Here is a 25,770-nt window from a genome sequence, read left to right as displayed (position 1 = left end):
GAGCTTTGACTACGATTCTACATGCCAAAAAAGGGTTGAATTTAGAAATATGGTTCAAGTACTAACAAAGTTCTAATTCAAATGGTCTTCTGGAATGAAGAAAATCCAATTTCATATACACAAACTTGAAAACATTTGTTCCACAGTCACCATGCCAATGGATTCCATTTCAAATATTAAGAAACTAAAAACTCAACAAACAACAAAACCCATTCAAATTGAACACAATGTAAGCTCATAGATTAAATGCTGAAGTTATGGATGAATAGATAAATAGATTGATTCCAGAAGAAAAAAACCAATACTTGTATTTAAAAAAAAAAATATTTACATATCAGACATCTCAGAAATATCTTTCGATACAAAATAGACCATGACTCCTCTGACTCCTATTCTCATCAATTCAATAAGGCCATAACATTGTCCTATGATAAACAATAGGCATTGATTCTATATATCTCTATATATAAATTTCTATAACAATAATGTTGCACCAATGTTTCTAATCCAAACTCGAAGCAAATAAAGAGTCTTGAATCCAACCCAAAAATTCAATCGTTACCACCCCCGAACAAAGATTCCACATGCTGAAAAAATTTGAACTTCGAAGAGACCTCATGGCTGATCATTTGGTGGCAAAAAGAACAAAATAATGCAATTTCAAGAGAATCAGATGAAACTATTGCCACTAGGGATGGAATTTGATAAGCAATTTATTTGTTATGTGGTGATTTGCCCATAAATACAGTTCAAAATTTTGCAAAGCTGTTAAAATCTTTACTTGATATTAGGAAAAAGATCGAGAAAGTGTTAAAATCATTAAATTTGACGAGTGACTCTGTTTTGAAATTCCAACCCTGCTGGCCACTCACAATCAAGACAAGCTCTTACAAAAGTTTGTAAAATATGATTCTGAACATAATATTCTACTTTTTAGTATTTTGTACCAGCGTTTCCATTCAAATCAACTGAACAAACTATAGAATCCAACTAAAAGAATTCAATTATTGCCAATAAAGAATCCAACCTCCGAAAAAGATGCAGTGCCAAGGAGACTGGATGGTGAATCAGTTGCAGGAAGAAAGGCAGAACTGTACATTTTCAAGAAAATTACATAAAGCTCACAATCAACAGACAAAGAGTTACAAGCTTCAGGATTTGATTCGAAACATAATGTTTCAGTGTCAGTAAATTAACAACCTCTTAGGTATGCTGTATAAATTCGATTTTCAAAAAGAAACTGAGAAGATCCTGGAGCCCAACAAAAAAAATTCAATTTTTGTCACCAAAGAATCCAAGGGATGGGAAAGATTGAACTCAAGACTTAAACGCTATCAGTGACAAGCAAAATTTGTCTTAAAATCAATAAAACATATCTGCGTATAATAAAACCGATTGAATATGGATATCACGCTATCAGTGACAAGCAAAATACAAAAGCAAAAAACAGAATAATTCAGTTGTAAATTTGTCTTAAAATCAATAAAACATATCTGCGTATAATAAAACCGATTGAATATGGATATCACTTGAATAGAACAATAAGCAAAGTAAATTTGTCTGGGCAACAGTTCTGCGTATGATAAAATCCAATGAATATTGAATTAATAACACTACAATTCCAAGACAATCATACACACAATGGCTTAATAAACAAACTGTTACAATTTCTAGAATATGATTCAAAATAAAATTTTATATTAATTGAATTTAGGCTTCTGTGATCTATATTATGAAAAGTATGAAAAGTTTTGGTAAAAATCACATCATCACAGTTTTGTTGACAGTTTGGAACCATCTAGTGTGGTTCATCTTGTCTTACAATAAACCACACTGGATGATTCAAACTTAAACAAAACTCTAATAATATGATTTTTACCTAAAATTTTCTTACTTTTCATAGAATATTATACTATCAACAAATTAACATCTTTTCAATCTAATATCAACAAATAGTAGTTTTTAAATATATATCCTAACTTAATATCAACACATTAACAATTTCTCAATCTACGGGTTTCCAAAAAAAACCAACTAAACAAACCTAGAGCCCAACCAAAAAAACTGCAAACAATCTATATACCAAAATATGCAACTCCAACAAAACCACTATCAGTCCAAAGGGAAAAAATTAACAGAACCAAGCAATGAATTGCAGCAAATTAAGTTTATGTTAAAAAACGCTGTCACTGCACTGTGGCCATCACTAATATGTAAGTAAAAACTCTCACATAAATCTGACACCAATATACCATAAATAGAGATTTCATTTCATAATTGTAAAAACAATTTTAAAATGATAAATTATTTTTATTTTATATATATTTACACATGCTACAAAGTAGAAAAAATAAAAATAAACAACAAACACACTTATTTCCTAATCAACCAAACATTAATCCTTAAAATGTTTAAAAAACATTAAAAAATGAGAAAATAAACTAGCAAACATTCTCACTTCCTAACCAATAAAACATTTTAAAACACAACATTATTTTTATATTAAAACCTAATAAATTCATTTTAACTAGACTGGTTTGACTAACCATTTGTTTCCATATTAAACTCACTTACTTCTTAATCACCCAAACATTAAACATTAATCTTTATAAGGTTTAAAAAACATTAAAAAATAAGTAAATAAACCAGCAAACCAGTAGAATATTAGGAAACACAATATTATTTTTATTTTAGAACCTAATAAATTCATTTTAACTAGATTGGTTTGACTAACCATTTGTTTCTATATTAAACTTTATATATAAATTGTGAAATTGTAGATATAAAAAATAATAAATTTCATATTAAAATTTTATAATATAACATTATGATATAAAAAAATTAATTTATGTGTGAAGATTTATATATTACTCTGATTTATATTTTAATAATAACTTTATATATAATATTATTACATACTAATTTTTAGAACTTAAACGTGTTTGTTTAAATTTTAAAAGATAATAAATTCAATTTAACTAGAGTAAATTAGTGAACCATTTGTTTCTCTATATTAAAATTTATATATAATGGATATAAAAAATAATAAATTTCATATTAAAATTTTAATATAAAAAAACACTAATTTATGGAAGTGAAGATTTATATGTTATTCCAATTTATATATTAATAATAACTTTCTCGATATTAAGGTTTATATATAATATTATTACACCCACATCCTCAGAACTTATCCTTAACGTTAATAAAAACAATTCCAAAGCATAGAAAAACTGATCAATGGTCTTTTATTTTATTGTTTTACATACAATGTAATCGCATTAAATTGAAAAGTCTGACTTTACTGTACCGATGCAACTACCTACTGAATTGTACCGCACCAAAGGTATCTGTACCTTTGGGCGAAAGCCAAAGAACAACTTGATTTTAGAAGTTGTGACTTATATGCAGTGGACATTATTAGACATCTATAATATAGATTTAGGAGGATAAATAATAAGCAATATAATTATTTATTGTTTTTTCATGATGAATGTAATATTTGTATAAACGGGTTGTTTTTAGTGTAATTTTTTTGGAAGTTTTTCAGGTGGGTTTTTCCGGTGTAATTTCAATAAAATCCAGCAAAAATTTATTGAAATTACAAGCTTGATGAGTAACCTTTACACAATTGATGTGCCCTAGAAGTTTTAATCTATATATACAGTGAAAAAACTAGTTTAAATAACACAAATCCAAATTTCATGTCAAATTTTTGTGTCGGATTTTGACACCTAAAAATCCAAAAAATCCACTAAACTAATCATTTACATATAATATTTATTATTATTATTGATTAATATTTATTAATATAAATATAAATTTATTATAAATAAAAGAGTTGAATTTGGAATTTTTGGAACCGAAGTTTTTGGTAACAAAACCATTGGCAATTGAGACCAGAAGCCTTCAATTTGGAATCTTTGGGGACCAAAATTCTTGCTAACAAAACTATTGGCCATTGAAACTTGAATTTGACCATTGAAATATGAATTTGGAATCTTTGGGAACCAAAATCCTCGCTAACAAAGCCATTAAAAACTAAAATGCTTCTATACAACGTAAATACAAATAGTGTATTCTATAACCATGACAGTAAACCAAAAAATTTCCATTCATGCTTGAAATCCTCTAAACACTCCCTCTAAAAGTATCTAAACCTGCCAAGTTAAGAGGAGGTTACTCACATGTGTAGTATAACTATCCTCTGTTGTCAATAGCGCTCCTTTTATGGCAGAGAAACCTTAATGGGCAGTGCAGGACACACAGCCATTAAAGCCCAAATTCATTCCCAGTAGCTCGCACGGACCACGTTCTTAGGACCTTCAGATTTATCACATTTTGGTCACACGAGAACAATTTATATGCTAATACTGCATAACTGACAAACAGATGACGTCATACGCATGGAACAAACATCATATGCTATTGCGGCTCCGAACCACGAGGAACAAGATTTTGATGTCACGAAACTCAACGAAGCTTCCTTGCAAATTCATTGAAAGTGAAGGCTGTTAAGCTCCATTAATTTATGAATAATTGCTGCTTATAATTATGGAATTTAAACTGCAGTCTTTCCTTAACTTATGGAAACCAACTGCAGTAGTTTCCTTAAGTTAAGTAAATCAACTGCAGTTAATAAATTTATTGTTGGGAGCTACTGAAATGGTCCATTACTCCATCTGGAGTTCTCTGCCTTGATCTGTGGGACATCTGACACATAGCTATCAGAAGCTTGATGGAAGCTTGGCTATAAATTCATCTGTTTGGTCCCCAAGCTCTCATCTCAATCCCCTTTAGTTTTTTACACCATCTAGCTGAGATAGCAGAGCTTGGAAGTGCCTTCAGAATTTCTGCATTCTTTTCTTTTTGCTTGGATAGCTGGAGCGTGGTTTTTCAGAAAGAAGTTGCATCAAGAGTTTCACCAATGGCTGGAGGTAATTCGTATCCTTGGGCATTAAGTTTCAACGATTCATTGAATTTTTTTCCGCATGCAGAATCGTTGTTATAATTATTTTACATTTGGTATCAGAGCCCTTTTACCTCTGCCTTGCTGTGTGTTGGCTAAAATATTGAGTGGTTTCGAGCCCGTCATGCATTTGGAGGAGCGCTGCCTGTGCATTTGACTAATTGAAGTATGCGTTAACCATATTATGTGAGGTTGTTTGCTGCCTGATAGACTATCTTCCTCTATTCAGCCCGTGCCATCAAAGGAATTGTCAAGCCGTAAACATAATCTATTTAATTGCTCCTTCCGCCCATTGCGTTGAAATGATGTGGTTCAATTCATTTGGGCATTTTGTTGGTCGTAATTTCTTGGCATTCTCTTGTTTTAACGGAATTGTCTCATTCCCATCTAATGGAGATGCCACTACATATATATGCACATATAAATCTTAAAACTCGTGAAAGCCTTCTATTAAACGTAACACTCATTTGTGAAAGCATTTCTGACTCCACTTGGATTTTCCTTGTTTTAAGATCAGCCACTCCAAACGCACCGAACGAAACTTAGAACGCCATTAGATGTAAAATTTTGGCTTGTTTTGTTTCCTTTTTTTGTCGTTTTTTTTTTACGCAATTCAGTCAATTAGCTTTCCACATTTCTTGGTTTCTGTCTTCAATTTTTATACTTCTAGTTTCCAATCACACACCCAATTTTATTACAGGGGATTCTGCAGCAGCCCGCAGCTGTAATAAATATTATTATTTTTGCAATTGTATTCAACCCTGTCTCTCTGCGTCAATCTAACTTCATTAGGGTTTACTTGCATTCGGTTGGTGTGGATTTGTTTAATGTTTGAACCATGCATATCTGTGTTAGAGCCTTATGATTGCATAAATATCCTGCGATTAAAGTAAGTCTCAGGTAAGACATGAACACCTGTATTTTGCAGGTGTTGCTTTCTTTAAAATACTTAAATGATTACTGAGATCTATTGGTTACACGAGTAACCTCTGGTGGTTACACACAACATGGCCCATTTGTTATTTCAAGTGTGACTGATGGTATAAAAGCATCTATTTGCCATTTTAACTACAGTTTGTCTACACCTATGGGTTACTACATTAGATGCTTCGTGGACATTCTGGACCATAAGATAGTTTCTTGGACTCTAGTGCATAGTTTATTTTTGGACTGTAGTGCACTAATCAGAGGCTGTCTATTATAGTCCAGTAATTAAAATTCCAAGCCTACCTATGGGCTACAGATAGTAAGCTATGCAAAAGTTTTAATATATTGCTTTGAGCAAATATGGATTTCTTTTAAATTTTTTTTACTAAAAACAGAGTGTAGAGACATATCAACCAAACTTACGCATATAAGTACATACACATGCTTATAAAGAATTGAATCCCAAATCCGGATTAAATTAACTGGTTTCGGGATTTGAATCTATTAGTCGGGCCTTCTAAAAATTCTGAGCAAAATAGCTTGTTTGCTGGTCTATTTTGTTTGTTTTATAAACTTAAGGACGGAGCCTGAAGTCAAGCCAGCTAGCCTTCGAACTGCTTTTGCTATGCAAGTGCAAAGTAGATCAACGCTGCTTCAGTCAATCTCCGGATTTTGTTTATAAAGTGAACAATCTATTTGCAGTGATTTACGGTAATGCTGACTGCTTTAACCTTAATTTTGATTTTGTGAAGAATTATTACAGTTATATGGAGTTTATTTAAAATGTCATTTTGACTTACTCTTTTCAGTAAACATTATTTTTTCTCTGGTTAAGTTTTGTTTATGCAACAAAAATAATGTCTAGTGATCCATATAATTTTAATTAATTAGAGAATAGCCACAGCATCTTTAATTAAATAAAATTATATATTTTGATTGGTTAGATCACATAAAGATTATTTAGACATTAAATTGTAATTAATTAGACTGAATATAATAAATTTTATCCCACAGGAATCTTTATTATATTTATCTAATTAATTAGGATAAAATTTCATAACCTACCCACAGGAGTTATGAATTAATAAGTTTTATCATAAAGTTTTATTGAATCTGTTTGAATTGAAAATTTAGCCCACAGGCAATTTTTATGTCATTAGATTCAGTTCGTTTTAGCATGATTTACATTGAATATAATAAATTTTATCCCACATGAATTTTTATTATATTTATGTAATTAATTAGGATAAAATTTCATAACCTACCCACAGGAGTTATGAATTAATAAGTTTTATCATAAAGTTTTATTGAATCTGTTTGAAATGAAAATTTAGCCCACAGGCAATTTTTATGTCATTAGATTCAATTTTTTTAGCATGATTTACATTGGTAAAACATGAAAGTTTATTAAGCCTCAATTTTAACATAAGCATGTGATTTTTTAATGCAGTAGTACAACCTGCAAATTTCTCTGAAATTCGTTGTGACATTCCCGAACTTAAGGAAGTAATCTCGTTTGTTTGTTATGAATCTAATATGGTTAACGTTAATATTAACACATGGTGGATTGATTCTGGATCAACAATTCACATTTCGAATTCCTTGCAAGGTTTGCAAAACCTAAGGAAGCCAGTGGGAAGTGAGCAAAGCATCTTATCAGGAAACATGATGGGCTCGCGTGTAGAAGCTATAGGAACATGTTATTTAACTTTAAGTAGTGGCTTTGTTTTAGAATTAGAAAAGACCTTCTATGTTCCAAGTTTTTCTAGAAACTTGATTTCAGTTTCAAGGCTTGTACCTTTTGGATATTCCTTAAACTTTTCAGAAAAATCTTTCAGTCTATTCTATAAATCTGATTATGTTGGGAATGGTATTTTGTCTAATGGTCTTTACTGCATTAATTTACAAAACGATGTCACTTATGATTCAATGCATGTTCACACTGGCACTAAAAGATGTGTTATTAATGAAGATTCCTCTAAATTATGGCACCGGAGACTAGGTCATATCTCCATAGAAAGAATTAAAAGATTGGTAAATGAAGGGGTACTTAATACTCTAGATTTTACTGATTTTGAGACTTGTATGGACTACATAAAGGGAAAGCAGACCAACAAGTCAAAGAAAGGTGCCAAAAGGAGTTCGGACATATTAGAGATCATACATATTGATATATGTAGTCCAGACATGGACTCACATGGTCAGAGATACTTCATCTCCTTTATAGATGATTACTCATGATATATGTATCTCTACATGCTTCATAAAAAGAGCGAAGCATTAGATGCCTTTAAGATATTTAAGGCTGAAGTAGAGAAACAATGCGGCAAGCAAATTAAGATCGTGAGATCAGATAGAGGTGGAGAATATTATGGTAGATACACAGAAGATGGACAAGCACCTGGGCCATTTGCTAAATTTCTTCAAGAGCATGGGATTGTTGCCCAATACACCATGCCTGGTTCACCCGACCAGAATGGTGTAGCAGAAAGAAGAAATCGAACATTATTGGACATGGTGCGGAGTATGCTTAGCAGCTCCAATCTTCCTAAATCCTTGTGGATTGAAGCACTTAAGACGGCAGTGTATATATTAAACCGAGTTCCAACCAAGGCGGTTCCTAAAATGCCATTTGAATTATGGAAAGGTTGGAAACCAAGTTTGGGACATATGCGCGTTTGGGGATGCCCGTCTGAAGTGAGAATTTATAATCCACAAGAGAAGAAGCTGGACCCAATGACCATTAGTGGGTATTTCATTGGATATGCTGAAAGGTCTAAAGGTTACAGATTTTATTGTCCATCTCACAGCACTAGGATTGTGGAATCAAGAAATGCAACGTTTCTTGAAAATGACTTGATCAGTGGGAGCGATCAAACCAGAAACATAGTTTCTGAGAAGGATCATTCAGAATCTCAACCTTCCACTTCAAGTGATAGATTGGTTATTGTTCATATCACCCCTCAAGTACAAACTGGTGTTGAATAACCAATTGTTGAAGTTCCACAAGCTGCTGACGATATTCCAGTAGATCAAGGAGTTCAAGAGTTGCCAAGAACTTTTGTGAACCACATACTTCTCAGGAAGATGATGGTACAACATTAAGAAGATCTACTATACCTAAGAGATCAGCAATTCCTAATGATTATATTGTGTATCTACAAGAATCTGACTACAAGATTGGAGCCGAAAATGATTCCGAGTCATTTTCACAAGCCATGAGTTGCAAAGAATCAGAACTATGGTACAATGCCATGAAGGAAGAGATGAATTCCATAAATAGTAACGAAGTTTGGGATCTTGTTGGGTTGCCTAATGGTGCAAAAGCCATTGGATGTAAATGGGTCTTTAAGACAAAGAAAGACTCATTAGGCAACATTGAGAGATACAAGGCAAGACTTGTTGCTAAGGGATTCACTCAGAAAGAAGGAATCGACTACACGGAGACTTTTTCTCCTGTATCTAAGAAAGATTCCTTGCGCATTATTATGGCATTAGTAGCCCATTTTGACTTGGAGTTGCAACAAATGGATGTGAAAACGGCTTTTCTTAATGGAGATATAGAGGAGGAGGTTTACATGAAACAACCTGAAGGATTCCCCTCTAGTGATGGTGAGCAATTGGTTTGCAAGCTCAAAAAGTCATTATATGGTTTAAAACAAGCATCCCGCCAATGGTATTTGAAATTCCATAATATAATTTCTTCTTTTGGGTTTGTAGAAAACATTATGGATCAATGTATATACCTGAAAGTTAGTGGGAGTAAAATTTGTTTTCTTGTTTTATATGTGGATGACATTTTGCTAGCAACCAATGATAAGGGTTTGCTACATGAGGTGAAACAATTCCTCTCTAAAAATTTTGATATGAAGGATATGGGTGAGGCATCTTATGTCATTGGCATTAAGATCCATAGAGACAGATTTCGAGGCATCTTGGGTCTGTCACAGGAAACCTATATTAATAAAATTTTAGAGAGATTTCGGATGAAGGATTGTTCACCAAGTGTAGCTCCCATTGTGAAGGGTGATAGGTTCAATTTGAACCAATGCCCAAGGAACGACCTTGAAAGGGAACAAATGAAGAACATTCCATATGCTTCTGCTGTCGGAAGCCTAATGTATGCTCAAGTCTGCACAAGACCTGACATTGCATTTGTTGTGGGAATGTTGGGACGATATCAGAGTGATCCAGGTTTAGACCACTGGAGCGCTGCAAAGAAAGTAATGAGGTACCTTCAAGGAACCAAAGACTACATGCTTATGTATAGACGGACGGACAACTTGGGAGTAATTGGCTACTCAGATTCTGACTTTGCTGGATGTGTTGATTCACGTAAATCAACATCAGGTTACATTTTTATGATGGCCGGTGGAGCTGTATCATGGAGGAGTGCCAAGCAGACCTTGATTGCCACTTCCACTATGGAAGCCGAGTTCGTCTCCTGTTTTGAGGCTACTTTACATGGTGTATGGCTTAGGAGTTTCATTTCTGGGCTTAGAATTATGGATTCTATCTCTAAGCCATTGAGAATATATTGTAATAATTCAGCTGCTGTTTTTATGGCTAAAAACAATAAAAGTGGGAGTCGAAATAAACACATCGACATTAAGTATTTAGCTATAAGGGAACGTGTTAAAGAAAAGAAAGTGGTCATTGAGCATGTCAGCACTGAGTTAATGATCGCTGATCCTTTGACTAAGGGCATGCCACCGTTTAAATTCAAAGATCATGTAATGAATATGGGACTTGGTTCCATTATGTAGTTTCTCATTGTATGGACAATGTTATTTTAATGAAATTCTTAATTATTGTGATGTTTTTTCTCATATTTATGTGCACCTTAAGTTGATTTGAGAAAATTCATTTAAGAAGGACCAAGAATAAACATAAGGTTTATTCATTAAGAAATTGTTGCCACATAAATTATAATAAGAATAAATACATAGTAATACATGGAAGATAATACTCGTTATTAGAGGACTTATCACCATGATTCATGTATCTATTACTTAATATAGATTATCAATGGTTTTTAAGTTGAGACATTAAGTTTGGAAGTATGGACCAAGTGGGAGAATGTTAAGCTCCATTAATTTATGAATAATTGCTTCCTACAATTATGGAATTTAAACTGCAGTCTTTCCTTAACTTATGGAAACCAACTGCAGTAGTTTCCTTAAGTTAAGGAAATCAACTGCAGTTAATAAATTTATTGTTGGGAGCTACTGAAGTGCTCCATTACTCCATCTGGAGTTCTCTGCCTTGATCTGTGGGACATCTGACACATAGCTATCAGAAGCTTGATGGAAGCTTGGCTATAAATTCATCTGTTTGGTCCCCAAGCTCTCATCTCAATCCCCTTCAGTTTTTTACACCATCTAGCTGAGATAGCAGAGCTTGGAAGTGCCTTCAAAATTTCTGCATTCTTTTCTTTTTGCTTGGATAGCTGGAGCGTGGTTTTTCAGAAAGAAGTTGCATCAAGAGTTTCACCAATGGCTGGAGGTAATTCGTATCCCTGGGCATTAAGTTTCAACGATTCATTGAATTTTTTCCGCATGCAGAATCGTTGCAGTAGTTTCCTTAAGTTAAGGAAATCAACTGCAGTTAATAAATTTATTGTTGGGAGCTACTGAAGTGGTCCATTACTCCATCTGGAGTTCTCTGCCTTGATCTGTGGGACATCTGACACATAGCTATCAGAAGCTTGATGGAAGCTTGGCTATAAATTCATCTGTTTGGTCCCCAAGCTCTCATCTCAATCCCCTTCAGTTTTTTACACCATCTAGCTGAGATAGCAGAGCTTGGAAGTGCCTTCAGAATTTCTGCATTCTTTTCTTTTTACTTGGATAGCTGGAGCGTGGTTTTTCATAAAGAAGTTGCATCAAGAGTTTCACCAATGGCTGGAGGTAATTCGTATCCCTGGGCATTAAGTTTCAACGATTCATTGAATTTTTTCCGCATGCAGAATCGTTGTTATAATTATTTTACATTTAGTTAAGGAAAGACTGCAGTTTAAATTCCATAATTGTAGGCAGCAATTATTCATAAATTAGTGGAGCTTAACAAAGGCTAGTCGAACAACATTGCGATGTTCGTTTAAATCTATGGGATTAGATGTATGCGTCCCCAAGTAAAGAGCTGAGGCATTAGAGGTCAATGGGATTTTGGGGATATTTTTTCAATCACCATTACCACCATTTAAGTGAGACATGAAAGTACGTAATGATAACGAGAACGGAAGGAGCTTGGAAAGTGCATGGTAACATGAACGCTCTACTTGTGTCCAATTTTTGGTTATCCGCCATTTTTTAAAATATTTAAATAAATTTTTTAATTTTGGTATTGACGGTGATTGTGGTAAAATTATATATTTGTTAAGCAATACAACCATGTGGCAACAAGGAAGATATCGGCCCCAAGCCACTGGTAATCACTGCCTGCATTGAAATTTTCCTAAAAATCCATGTGGAGAGTTCGTTATTCATTTGGGTAAATATATCAAACATAGTGATGCATCTGAAGCAATATATCACACTAAAAACTGGATACCCTGTGCATATTCAAAACTTGTTATATGGGGGCATAAAATTGCAGCATAACTAGCTCCTAATGGATTATCACATCTTACCAGTTTCCACCATAATCCTAAACTCGAGACTCAAGGGAGGAGTTGCGGCACCTAGTAAAATAAAAAAACGCAGGTGGGGGTTTTGGGTGCAATACATCAAAAGGCACAGAGTAAAAACAGAAGCATTCAAATGGGGGACTATCCTTCAAGAGCATATTATAGGGAAAAAAGGCAGCCATAGAACCAACAAAACAAGTAGGAAATTCACCAAGCCCATACATAGTGGAGAAACTAAACTACACCCAAAAACTAAACATAGACAATCCAGAAATAGATGAGCATTGTGCCTTATTGGAATCACAAACCATTATATGTCGATTCAACTGCTTCTGGCCAAAACCAGTAGAAAATTTTCATTAGAATTTAACTAACTGTTTATTAGATTGTGAAATTCATCTATGCTGCAAAGATTACTTTATTGTAAAGTTTCCAATATTTGAGGCTAGAGACACAATATTACAGGAAGGACCATAGTTCCGGGGTTCGACGGGCCTCTTCACCATTCCCTGGTTTCCAGAATTTGATGCAAATACCATGGTCATCTCTAGAATGCCGGTTTGGGTTCGGCTGCACAAACTTCCCCTCCATTTTTGGGACAACCTGGTCCTAGCAGGCATAGGAAACAACATTGGGTAGTATATCAAGACTGATATCCAACGAGTGGAGGAAAGGGTTTACACCTTTGCAGGTATATGTGTAGAAGTAGACCTTAGCTAATTCAGGTGGATCTCTAGACGCCAGTGGCATGCCAAAGGTTCAAAATTCAAAGTGGTGGAAAGATGATTAACTTGACATTAGATCGAAGTACCGGTCGCCCTGATTCCAATGGTGTGAATCACACTCCAATCCGAGTTCGGATGAAGAAGATAGAGGTAGTCAAAGTTGGGTTGACTTTTTGCTCACTGGGCAGGATTAATGAAGACACAATTTGGACTTTTCCGACGGATGGAATCTGGCCAACTCCGGCCAGATTCTGGGCGAAATTTTCGCCTTGTTAAAATGACTCCTTCGGCTTAAAATTGGAATTTTTACAAACAAACATATTGTTTTATTAAATAAAAAAATATAAAAAAGGGGGGTGGCAGGCCACCAACCCCGCCACCCCAACCATTCAACGTAATATTTATGGAGGGGCGGGCCACGACCTTTGACCCCTCCCCACATCCCATGGAACCATCGTATTAATTGGAGAGTTTGGGTGGGCCGGCGCTTGGGGCGCAGACCCAACCCATTCAAAACAAAAGCAAACCACCATTGCCAAGTAAAGCATGGGCCAGCCCTTGGGGCGTGGACCCAGCCTCAACCACTGCCTAAAAAAGTTGGAGCCGGAGGTAGGTACGGTGGGCGGGCTGCCCAAAGCGGGCCCAACCCAACCCATATTTTAAATAAAGGATTTGTTATATTAAAAAAGGAGGAGGTGGGGTTTGACCACCCGACCTCCTCCATCATAACCGAATCCTAGAACCAACTCAGCCAACAAAATTATTGAGAAGTTTGTCAACATTTTTTTAGTTTAAAACTCAGTTCATCAGTGCGCCCAGGCAGAGAGGAGGCAGTGCACGCAGTTCAAGGCAGATTTTGCAGGAGCGCTGAATTTTCACTTTGTCAGATTTTGACAAATTTTATATGGTTTCAGCGTTTCTCAATGCCACGAATGCAATGGCGCTATCCATTTCTCCATTAGAGTTCTGCATTTTTCGGCCATTTTTCAATATGGAGGTATAAAACTCCTTTTTTGTAACTGATGCTTGTACTCTTCTTTCTCATGCCACTTAATGAATTAAGGCCTCTCCATTGATCGAGCAGGGCTCGGAGACGTAGTCCAAGTCAGACGAACTTTGTTATCAAGTCTTGTTGTCTTCTTTCATGTTTTATGTGTTTCTCCTCTTCTCTCATGTGCACATTAAATTTCTATGTTAAGCTACAATTTATGCATGTAATTCTTTAACACATCTATAAGCAAAAGATCTTGGATCAAGTGGTATCAGAGCAGGTCTTTTTAGATGTGAATTGCATGTTTGTATGCTAACAAGAAACAATCTCTGAAGAGGCGAAGGGAAACTAAAGTCTTTCGATCCCGAAGCGAGGCGTGCACATCGAAGGAGAAACATGGCAAATGAAGAGGCTTGTCATGAAGAGGAGCGCAATTTCCGCAAAACCTTCTATACAATGGCAAAAAATGTCAGTCAGTTGCTTTCAAGGCTGGAGAAAGAAGAAGAGAGAAATCTAGAAGAACAAGGTTCAGTGCATGGAAATGGTGGAGAAGAACCCCCTCCTCCTTCCACGAGTGAAAATTCTTCTTCCTCTCATCACCATCATCATAGAAATTCAAGGGATGCATCTAAGAAACCTTTCTTTAAATTAGATGTCAAATTTGATCTTCCCATGTTTAACGATGAAAGTAATGCAGAAAAGCTTAATAACTGGATTAGGCAGATTGAAATCTACTGCGGGATTTAGCAGATTGAATAGGACGAGGCAAATATTAAGCTATCCTCTCTTCGGCTGAGTAGCACCGCTCTTGTTTGGTGGAAGAGAAAATTGCGAAGCAGTAAGAGTGTGGGTAAGCTTCTTTCCTCATGGCCTAGTTTCATTTCTGCATTAAAGGAACAATTTTATCCCTTGGGTTATAAACAAAAAGCCTTAATGGATTGGAAATACTTAAGGCAAGGCAGAGGTCATGATGTTCAAAGCTTTACAGAGGAATTTAGAAAACAGACACTTAATTTGGGCATTGCACTTGACTCACCTGAAGTAGTAACTAAGTATACTGGATCATTACATAGTTACCTTAGACATTCATTATTATTGTTTGAACCAACTACTATTGAATCGGCCAGTGTAAAGGCCATTCATCTTGAGAACAAAGGCAAAAATGAAAGAAATGATCATTTCAAGAAACCATCTTTCAAACCTCAAATTGGCAAACCCAAAGTGAAAGGAAAAGAAAAGGAGAAGAGGATGGCATCAACCAAGAAATATGAAGGAGAAAGACCTTATTGCACTCACTGCAAAAAGGAAGGTCATGACGACGATCATTGTTGGAAACTGTACCCGGAAAAGAGACCAAAGAAGTATGGAGGAAAAGGCAAGCAGAAGATAGTGGCAACTGTGTAGCAAGACCTTGGATCTGATTCTGGAGATGAAGCATTAATCATAGCAGCAGGAACAAAAGGTACTCTTACAACTCATGTTAATTCTGAATCACATGAAGGCACTAGTTCAATATATGAGTCTCTTCCTAATGAACGAAAGAGAATTGAGCTATTTCATATTAGAGTTATCATAAATCATACAAAAGTGGAAACTCTATTTGATACCGGATCCCAAGCAAACTTAATTTCAGAGTCCTTGGTAAAGAAGCTAGGCTTGGAAACCAAACCACATCCAAAACCTTACTCTCTTGGATGGATACATGATAAAGCAAAACTGAATGTAACTAAGCAGTGTAAGGTTAAATTTGTGATCGCTTCTAAGTTAGCGAATGAGGTAAAACTTGATGTGATACCATTGGATATCTGTGGCATGGTGTTAGGGAGTCCATATCTCTATGATAGAAAGGCAATCTTCTTCCATCATGAAAACAAATACCAAATCACAAAAGATGGGGTAGAATATATTGTAAGGGCTCATCAAACTAAAATCAATGCCAGCCTTGTAAGTGCAGGACAAATGAAGAGGTTGGTGAATTCCAGTAAGGGTTGCATGCTTATGGTTGTAAGGGGGGAAGATGCAGAATTATCCGATGCTTTCCAGACTTTATGATGATAGGTTTGATATTCACATACGTTGATTATCATGGTTGATGCTTATCATATGTGGGATGTTCCCTAGTGATGCTACATGGTTGATATATTGAGGGTTCTTGTGGAAAGATCATGCAGTTCTTGATGATGATGTTATGATCATATATGATGACTATGGTGTTTTCACATACATATGATATGATGTGAATGATTTTGTGTTACTTCTTGGACATGGAAGGTTATGATAAGGCTCTTTCTACTAAGGAAACGAAGCAAGTTGATCTTGATGAGATCAAGAGGATGAGTTGATATCTATATGCGGAATACTATGTCATAGATTGATGATATTTACATTATCATATCTTGGGAACTGATGATGGAAATATATAGGTTGCTAGTTTGGATGCTGCTGACAGATGCTTATGGTGCAGAGCATATATGGTGTATGATAGTTGTTGATAACTATCATGGTCTTGTTTAGATATTTGGTCTTTGTTATAAATGTCATAGCGTTTGATGTAAAGGTCATGTAAAGGCCCATGATGTAATAATATGTCTCTGTATGTCATAGTCTTTTAATGAGTCCTTTTTGGTCATCTAATGTAATTTGTACCCCCACTATGCATGGGAAGGATGATGTAATAATTGCTATATTTCAGTCATGTATAAACAATTGGTATATTCCCACTTGGTTGGGTAGATGAAGCAAATTTGGTATATCCCCACTTGGTTGGAAGATTGATGTATGTATGAGTCATTGGTGATAGGAAGGTCATACTCACATAGTTGAGTTGTAGAGTCATGTTATTCTTTTTAGAAGATATTTTGCAAACTCTGCATGTGCTCAGGGGGAGCATGGTCGGTTTAGTGCACCTCAGCATGTACAAAGGGGGAGTTTAATCAGAGAATTTAGCATGTGCCTAGGGGAAGCATGATCAATGCTCATATTCAACTGTTGAGATATGGAAGTCTTCATTTTGGTCAACCCTTTGCCCTTGATCTCATAAGGAGAGAATATCTTGGTCCGTTGTTTTCCCTTGATGTCAAAGGGAGAGAGTATCTTGGTGTTGCTTGACACATCTAATAGGTTCTACAACTTGAAGTAATCAACACCAATATGGTTGCCATCAAGTCCAAAGGGGGATATTGTTGGCATTATGATACATGTGTTGTACTTGATGGCAACCCACTTGTAGCAGAACAACTCACTTGTATATGGTAACTAGATGAATCTACAGGAGAGTTATCAGATGTGACAGAATGCAGGGCAGTTCAAAGGAATTAGTTCAGAGGTAATGTACAATGGCAAATCACATTATAATAGGTCTATTCAGAGGGAACAAAGTAATGGTACAAAGAATAGGATGAAAGAACAAAGGACTATAGACCAGAATCAAGAAGTTGAAGAAAAATGACATTTTCAGGTATGTTAAGTTGTATAAGCAGGTTCACTGTACAAAAAGAGTGTATACATATGCACGCACTTTCACAAAAGGAAAAACGTGTATGGGCTGGAAAATAAAGGAAATTTTAGATTAAATAATACCAAGGGTCAATACCATGGTATTAGCCCACAATATTGAGCGAGGTAACGATTATTTGATCTTGTCTAAGAATACATAGGTTCTAAGGGTTATTTTGTTCCGAGGTATTGAGAAAGGCTAAAACTATATAACGAGGAGAAGATCAAAGGGCTAAGTGCACAAGTAATGAATATCTTATGTGTTGAAAAATGGTATTAGAGTGAGGTTTTGTAGAAAAGGTTCTACATGGTATCAGAGCAAAGGTGATCAAATGAGAGAACAGTATACTAAGAGGAGATTTCAAAGTTTTAAGTTTTGGGTCGAGAGTTTGCATAGCAGATCTGAAAATTTATGTACAAAATTTTCAGAAACAAATAACAGATTTGGATTCCTTGTGGAAAAAGACCCAAATTCAAAAAAAAAAAAATCAGTTGAATCGGAGTTCGGATGAGGGAGATATCGCTGATTTAAAATCAGCTCTTTTTCCAGAAAATTTCATGACAGCGGGAAAGATGAAACAGATTAGTGTGCTAGCCAAGAACCTGTATGCACTTGAGGTACAAGATGCATGCAAAGCCTTGAGGAGCAAGGCAAAGCTTAGGTACTTGGTGGTTGAGAGGGAGAGTACATTACCTCTCAACATGCAGCGCCAGAAGAAGTCTCAGACAATTGTGGAGGAGCCACAATTGGTGAAGCAGTTTCAGGAAGTTGTGGAGCAGTCACAACTGGGGAAGTCGAGAGGAGACCGAGTGGAGGCATCCACTCATGCAGAGACCTCCAGTAGGGGGAAATTTCGAGCCAGGTGAGTAGGGGGATCACATGCATCCATACCTCCAGGTAGGAGGTGGGGCGATGTGGAGTGATCGTCCCAAGAACGCTAGAATAGGGGCAGGATCCTTGAGGTACCCAACCTCTTTGATTTGACTTTGCTATAGGAGCCCCGATGAGGAGTAGCAAGACTGGCTGAGTGGGTAGATACAGATGCGGATGGAGCAGTAGAGAGAGCTACAATGCAGGAGTCCCAGGACTGTGTAGAGCTAGCAGGATGCAACAATGCGAGAGGCACAAGAGTGTTGCACCAGTGCAGGATGGCACAGAGAGGTGTGCAACGGTGCGAGATGCATGGAGTGTTGCAGCAACTCAGAGGTCAGAGAGGGAGCACTTGTCAGCAGCAGGTAGAGCTTCAACGTCAGAGTATGTTTCTATCCCAACTGAGAGGTCAGTGGGGAGCTTTTTTTTGTTCCGAGAGTTGCTGTAGCAACCACACTTGGTAGAAGTGTTGCATGCAGAACATTCCAAAGGTACAGGACCGGGTTCGAGTTGAAGCCTTTCTTGTTGAGAGGGAGTGTTGAAAATGGAAACAATAAATGCTAAAAATAGAAGTGCTAAAAATAGCACTACTATAAATAGCAATTTGGGTACCAGTGCTGGATTGAGCAACAGGGAATGAAAAATGGAAGTGCAAAAATTAACATTCTATTTTTAGCAGTTTAGGATGGATTCCTATTTTAGTCAGTCCCTGGAATAAAAATAGGAAGTAAAATTCGAATTTGAACTTAATAGCTATTTGAAAATAAATTAATTAATTCTCCATGAGTTAATTAGTTGTGAAAAATCAAACATGAAGTCTATGTGAAGACATGCAACAATTTATCTATTAATTGAGGAATTTATCCATTAGTTAAAGAGATAAGGATGAGTTCTAAATTGAGTATTAATTAGTTGGCTCAGTTAACTGAGTCAAGTCCAGTTATAATTGATTTAAACAATTTGTTTAAATTAAGTAAGTTTAGTTAGTTAATGCATGCTTTCATATAACTGTTGCACTTCAGATAACTGAATATTCTCTCATGAATAACTCATGCATGTCAGTTCAGACAGAGACCCAGTTGAGATCAAAGAAGGGACAGTGTACTATCAGTTGGATGAATATTTTTCCTATAAAGGAAGCTCATCCATGATGAGGATTTATCTCCTTCAGGATTGCGCAGTTGGATCAGAGGTTAGTGAGTGTGTGAAGAGGCCAATTCACACAAGTGGCTGCACTGGACCCCAAGGAAAATTGCGCAAAGAAATAGAAGGCTTGGAGGGCAGAGGAGAGGGTTTGTGAGAGGCCTTTGACTGTCTATGAGCAGCAGAGGGATTATACTGAGAGCTGGTTGGCTTCCAAGCTAAGGCTTTGTGTAATTCTGTGACTATTTTCCACTTGTATGATAATATAGAGATTGGGGTTTTAGGCTGAGGCTTTCCCTAGGCTATTTCTTCTGTGTTATGTGTGATTGCTTCTCATTCTCAGTTATACGTGTTCTCATTAATCGTGCTCAAATTAATTAAGCTTCCGCAAAGTGTTGTAGAAGTAGATCTTGTATTGTGTTTTAGTATCTTGCATAATCTGTTGATCTATAGTAGGAATTTCTACATTATGAAGTGTTAGATCAAAAGCAATTATGCATGTTATGCATTTCTGGTGCTTTGCTTGATCTAGACTAAGTATGCACCTGAGTGTTTGATGATGGATGAGATCTAATGATGGATCAGGATCATAATGACTTATCATTATGAGATATGATAATGGATAGGCTAGATCTGAGTGTTAACAAATGTTTTGTGCTTTAAATGCTATTATATGGGTATATCTGAAGACTAGAAAAGCTGTGAAGTTATAAGTTTTTATCTACAGATTTGTACATTGGTTTGCCTTGGTAAATTCACGTTTATACACTGGTTCGACACTTCCAAGAATCGTATGCAAAAGAAAAGCCTATTGTTCAGAGATGTCTGATCTATCTAACTAGTGTTGTTGTTTAATTGCTGTCTGCCAATGATGTCTTCTTAGATCTGAAAGTAGAACTGAATGCATAAGGAGATTGAGTATGATTGATTGATTGATTAAGTGAGAAGGGTGATCTTTGTTGTTGTCTATTTAGATATCTATAATTTGACAGTAGATCTTCAAATTGTTACTGGTTGGTACAATTGTGGTTCAGAGGTTTTATGATTCAGTATCTTTAGAGGTATACGCAGGTTGGGCTAAAGGATGTAGCGTATACATGCAGGTTGGCTCCATTGAAGGAGCGTATACATTTTGACACATGACTTTTGATGTTACAGTTGGTTCTGGTTGTTAATGCAATGTTCTAGGTTCAGATCTGTGTACTGACTACAGTGATCTTTCTATTCCAATTGATTGGTTGAATTTGATTAAGTTTGAATGAATGGTTGATTTAGTTGTGATTGTTTGATTATGTATGTGAGAGGTTTCAGTGAATGATTGATTCAGTTGTGTGAGAGGTTCAGTGATTGTTTGATTCAGTATGTCAGAGGTTTCAGTGATTGATTGATTAAGTTATGGTTGATTCAAAGATTGATGATTGGGTTTCAGTTATATCAGAGATTCATGATTGAGTTTCAGTGATTGGTTGATGCAGATGCATTTGATGGATGTATTGCAGTGGTGATTGATTTTGAGCTTCAATGTTACTGATGGGTCCAGTGTGAAAATTTGATGAAACGAGGCCTTCATATTGTGTTGTTTTGTACCAGGAGCATCCAGTCTGAAAATTAATGAAACGTGGTCCCTGGAAGAAGAGAGAAGGTCGTAGCCTTCTGTAGGTCGGCGCCTACATACTAGTAAACACATCGGCTAGTACAAGAGCTAGGGGGTTGTAGCTCCCTTCCAGTAGAAGATGGAAAACGAGAGAAGGTTGTAGCCTTCTGCAGGTGGGTGCCTGCGTACTGGTATGAGTCTGCACCAATACAAGATTGTAAATAGATTATTCTTTATATTAAAAGAAGATAGAGACAAAAAAAACATGTGGTTTTTCTCCTGCATTGGGTTTCCACCTTAAATCTTGGTGTTCATGTGTGTTGCTTATGTGTGATGGTTTATTCTGTTATTACTGCACATGGTTACTATTTAATGTTTAATAAAGTACTGATGCACTGATTAAAGATCAACATATGATGAATTAACTGAATCATAAGTTCATTGGATATACGTTGGTTGCCTTAATAATAGTTGCGTGCACACGCAAGTTCCCTTCACTGAAGTAGCATATATAAATCTGATTATGGAAATGAAAAAGTTATTGATTTGTAAACACTGATTCACCCCCCCCGAACCCCCCTTAGTATTATTCCCAACACTTATGTCATTCATAGCAAGTGTGATTATTGGTGCTTTAATGGATGGACCTAGAACTATGAACATGCACCCCCCCTCCCAATCAACAGGAGAAAAACACCTTGTCCCATATGTTTTTACAAAGGATTTTAGTGTTGTAAGATTGAGATTTTTTTTCGAAAAACCATCTAGTGCAACCTATGCCATTCATAGTCGAGGTTTCAACAAATGTTTCCTATAACTAAAAAATTTGAGCCATTAGAGGTTTTAGCATAGGTTTTATTTTCAAATTGTTGTTATTGGTAACACTTGTGCATTTTTAATTATCATTATTGATGTGATCATTCATGGAAGATGATCAGTAAATGAACTGCCCCGCTCAATTTTAGTTAGAAGTTCTTGATTTGTAAGTGTTCCATTATTTCCCATAATGAATTATTGAGAGTTGAGAGTTTAGTGAATGTGTGTTGAGAGAATTGTTTAGCCAAGGTGATAAAAAAAGTATCTGTCCAATTAATGGACTTAGTATGTTGCATCGTAAAAATAAATAAGAAAAACAAATATGAAAAAATAAAATGACCAAGAAAAAATGACACATTGAATAATGAATCAAGTATACCTTTATTAAGACAATGCTAACATAAAATGATGTTTTAAAACACTAAGAAGAAGCAACAAGCAGTGGGATCTTCCTCCTCCTTAGGAGGGTCCCTGATGATTCTCAGTCTCTCTCTCCCCCCCGCACACACATGTAAAATGAAATAATTCTCAAGAAGGTGGAACTCAAGAATTAAAGTACAATCATAAAAATACCTATGAACTCTGATGAAAACTTTGGAAATGCATACCTATGGATTTTTTTATAATTGAATTGTGGAGGAGGTTCATGCCCGTTGGACTTGACAATTTTTTGGCCACTTAAGGAAAAATGATCTCTATGTTTCTTCATGATTTACACGCACCAAAGACAAAATGGAATAGAGCCTTTTGGAACTTAGACATGAAGCAATGTGGACATATTTTATTGAATCAATTATGTCGTTTTGAATGAATTTAGTAACTTTCATGCCTTTGAAGGATAATGTGAAAATTGTGTTAGTTTTGTGGAGAAAACTTGTGCAATTGCATGAGTTTTATGAAGGAAACTAACACAAATATACAAAATCTAATGTTCCATAATTTTTCAGCACTTAATTTGGTGGGTATATTAATGCCACAATTCACCTTAATGATGTTGGTTTAATTAATCACTTGTATCTTGATATGAGATAGTTTTAGGTGATAATATTTCCCCCCTCATGTGTAAGTTTAGGAGCAAATATATAGCCAAAATACATCATCATGATATTGGAGAGAGAGAGAGAGAGAGAGAGAGAGAGAGAGAGAGAGAGAGAGAGAGAGAGAGAGAACCAAGGATATATTGGGAGAAAGGAGAAGAAACCACCTACAAAACCATAATATTCTTAGCAAATTTATTGAGTTATACAATGAGGAAGGAATCTCCCAAAATCATGATATTAAAAAAATGATTTACAGTAATAGATAAGAGGCTAAAGTGGTTGATTCGGTTATAACATAATCTCAAAACATGATTGATGACGTTGTGGTTGGAAAATCAGTGATGTAGATATCTACATTATCGTTATGGGCATAGATAATAGTAAAGAAATTCTATGAGACGAACAATCTCTGGAACCTAAATTGAACATTGCCAAAAAATTGTTATGATATGATGAAATCATTGATCCTCATACCCTAATTGCAATAATTTTCAATGAGTGACATGTAAGAAATTGCGACCAAGGTGATTTGTGCAATACAACTATCAAACAACATCCATAAACCTCTAACATGGACTAATATTAAATCAATACCCAGGTTAATCCTTACCTGACAAATATGATTATCGTGTGTTGCACCTTAGCATGAATTAAGAATTTTACTCGAAGATTCACCTATTAATGTTATGGTTGGCAGTAATAGAGCCAAAGATTGCAATTGAACAAATATTTTAACAAACACGGATATCATTTGACTTACTTATTAAATCCAATAATGATAACTTTAATGGATGTTTGTCGTTCTCTAGGCTTGCAAATCAAACATGTTCATTCTATATGTCAATGCACATTGCTCTGGATCAAAATTCTTTGATATAAGGGGATGCAAGAAATTAAGATAAGTTGCTTATACAATATAATTAAACCATTTGGTCATTGTAAATCATAAATTTAAAATGCAGGCTTAAACTTGCAAATAGAATTTAACAGACTTGAAAGTAATATAATCCATGAAAAAACAACATTAACACAACATAATCGCAAGTTATGAACACCTACATTTCTAGGAAGTATCTACTAACTGATTGTGAAAAAGGGACACTCCACCCAACCATAGTCTCCCTGTTGCACCAACTCTCATTGTAACAAAGGTCAAACCTTAAGCTAAAACTATAAATCCACAAAGGTGATTTAACTATGGTTGACTTAAGCTTTCTTTGTATAGTCCAATTCCATTATTCACAATCACTTTTTCACCTACAACAACCCCAATCCATATCACTCTTTCAGATTAGCTTGTAATCCAATTAATGGGATCGGTTTCACAAATCAACATTCAATTAGGCTCATGCAATTTCTTTCACGGCTCCAACATACGATGGCCAACAATTTTCACTGTTATAATTCCAAGTATTTTGACTTGTAGATAACTTTCACAATGATAGCAATTATCATTACATATAGTCTTCATTATATTCATAAATATTGCGCTATAACTCAACATAATTTCTACATTAATTATATGGCTGCCTATATAGTCAATCTATTGTGTCCTTAAGTGAATATACTCTATATTGTATCTATAATGACCTCAGGCTACAAAAAATAATTACTTTATCCAAACAATTCTCCAAACCTAAAATTTCCTTTTAAATAAAATAATTCATATTTATAATTTAAATAGTCAATTAAATCACATAATATATCACATCTTCTTACTTCTATGCTACTTTTTCCTACGCTACAGCCTCACATCGTTTCCTTTGCAACATTTGGTGCAAATGCTAGTTTATGTTTAAATTTGACAAATATGTGGATCCCATTCAAAGCATGTCTATCAATATAATGAATATACAATAAGACCATATCAATATCAAGAAACCTTAAATTTAAAGGTCAGTAATGTTTAGATATTTTGATAATAGAATAAAGAAAATAATGACCTATCTAACACTTTCTACCCATAATTGGCAAGTTAAATTATAAAATAAATTCATAAATTTATAAACATAAAATACTTAAATCATGTAAACATAGGATACTCATTTGTTATAATATTCACATCCAACAAAAACATGTTGAATGTTACTTGTTTCAAGTTTCAAGCTATGACATGAAACCTAGTTTGAGCCACACCCTGTCCTAATTATGGTATAAGAAAACTTCTCATATTCAAAATTAAAAATTCAATAACATGCGTCTAAGTTTAGTGAGTTACCATAGATATAGGTCTTGAATTCATATCCTTGTAAAATAAAATCCACAAGTCTAAAGAACTTTTCAGCCATTCATTATATTGAAATTTTAAGGCAAAACAAGTTTTTAAAGTATTTTTTGAAATCTCAGAAGGACATAACAACACTACATTTCCCTAACTCTCCTTTTATTTATAAAATATAGAGGTAGTTAGAACTATTCCAAACATAGAAAAACGTTTATGGCATGTATGCCATCTGTAGATACATAATTCCCTTGATACATTCATCCACCCAATTAGTCCAGATAAAAAAATATGTACATGTCAATCCACACTTTATATAATAAGTATGGTCGAATATATATTGTTTTACA

The sequence above is a fragment of the Pinus tabuliformis genome, chromosome Q (genome assembly GCF_031772625.1).
Source record: "Pinus tabuliformis cultivar Carrire ecotype Pingquan chromosome Q, CPIR1, whole genome shotgun sequence".
In the NCBI taxonomy this organism is placed as follows: Eukaryota; Viridiplantae; Streptophyta; class Pinopsida; order Pinales; family Pinaceae; genus Pinus; species Pinus tabuliformis.
The sequence above is the reverse complement of the archived record's forward strand: the minus strand, read 5'-3'. Positions refer to the sequence as shown.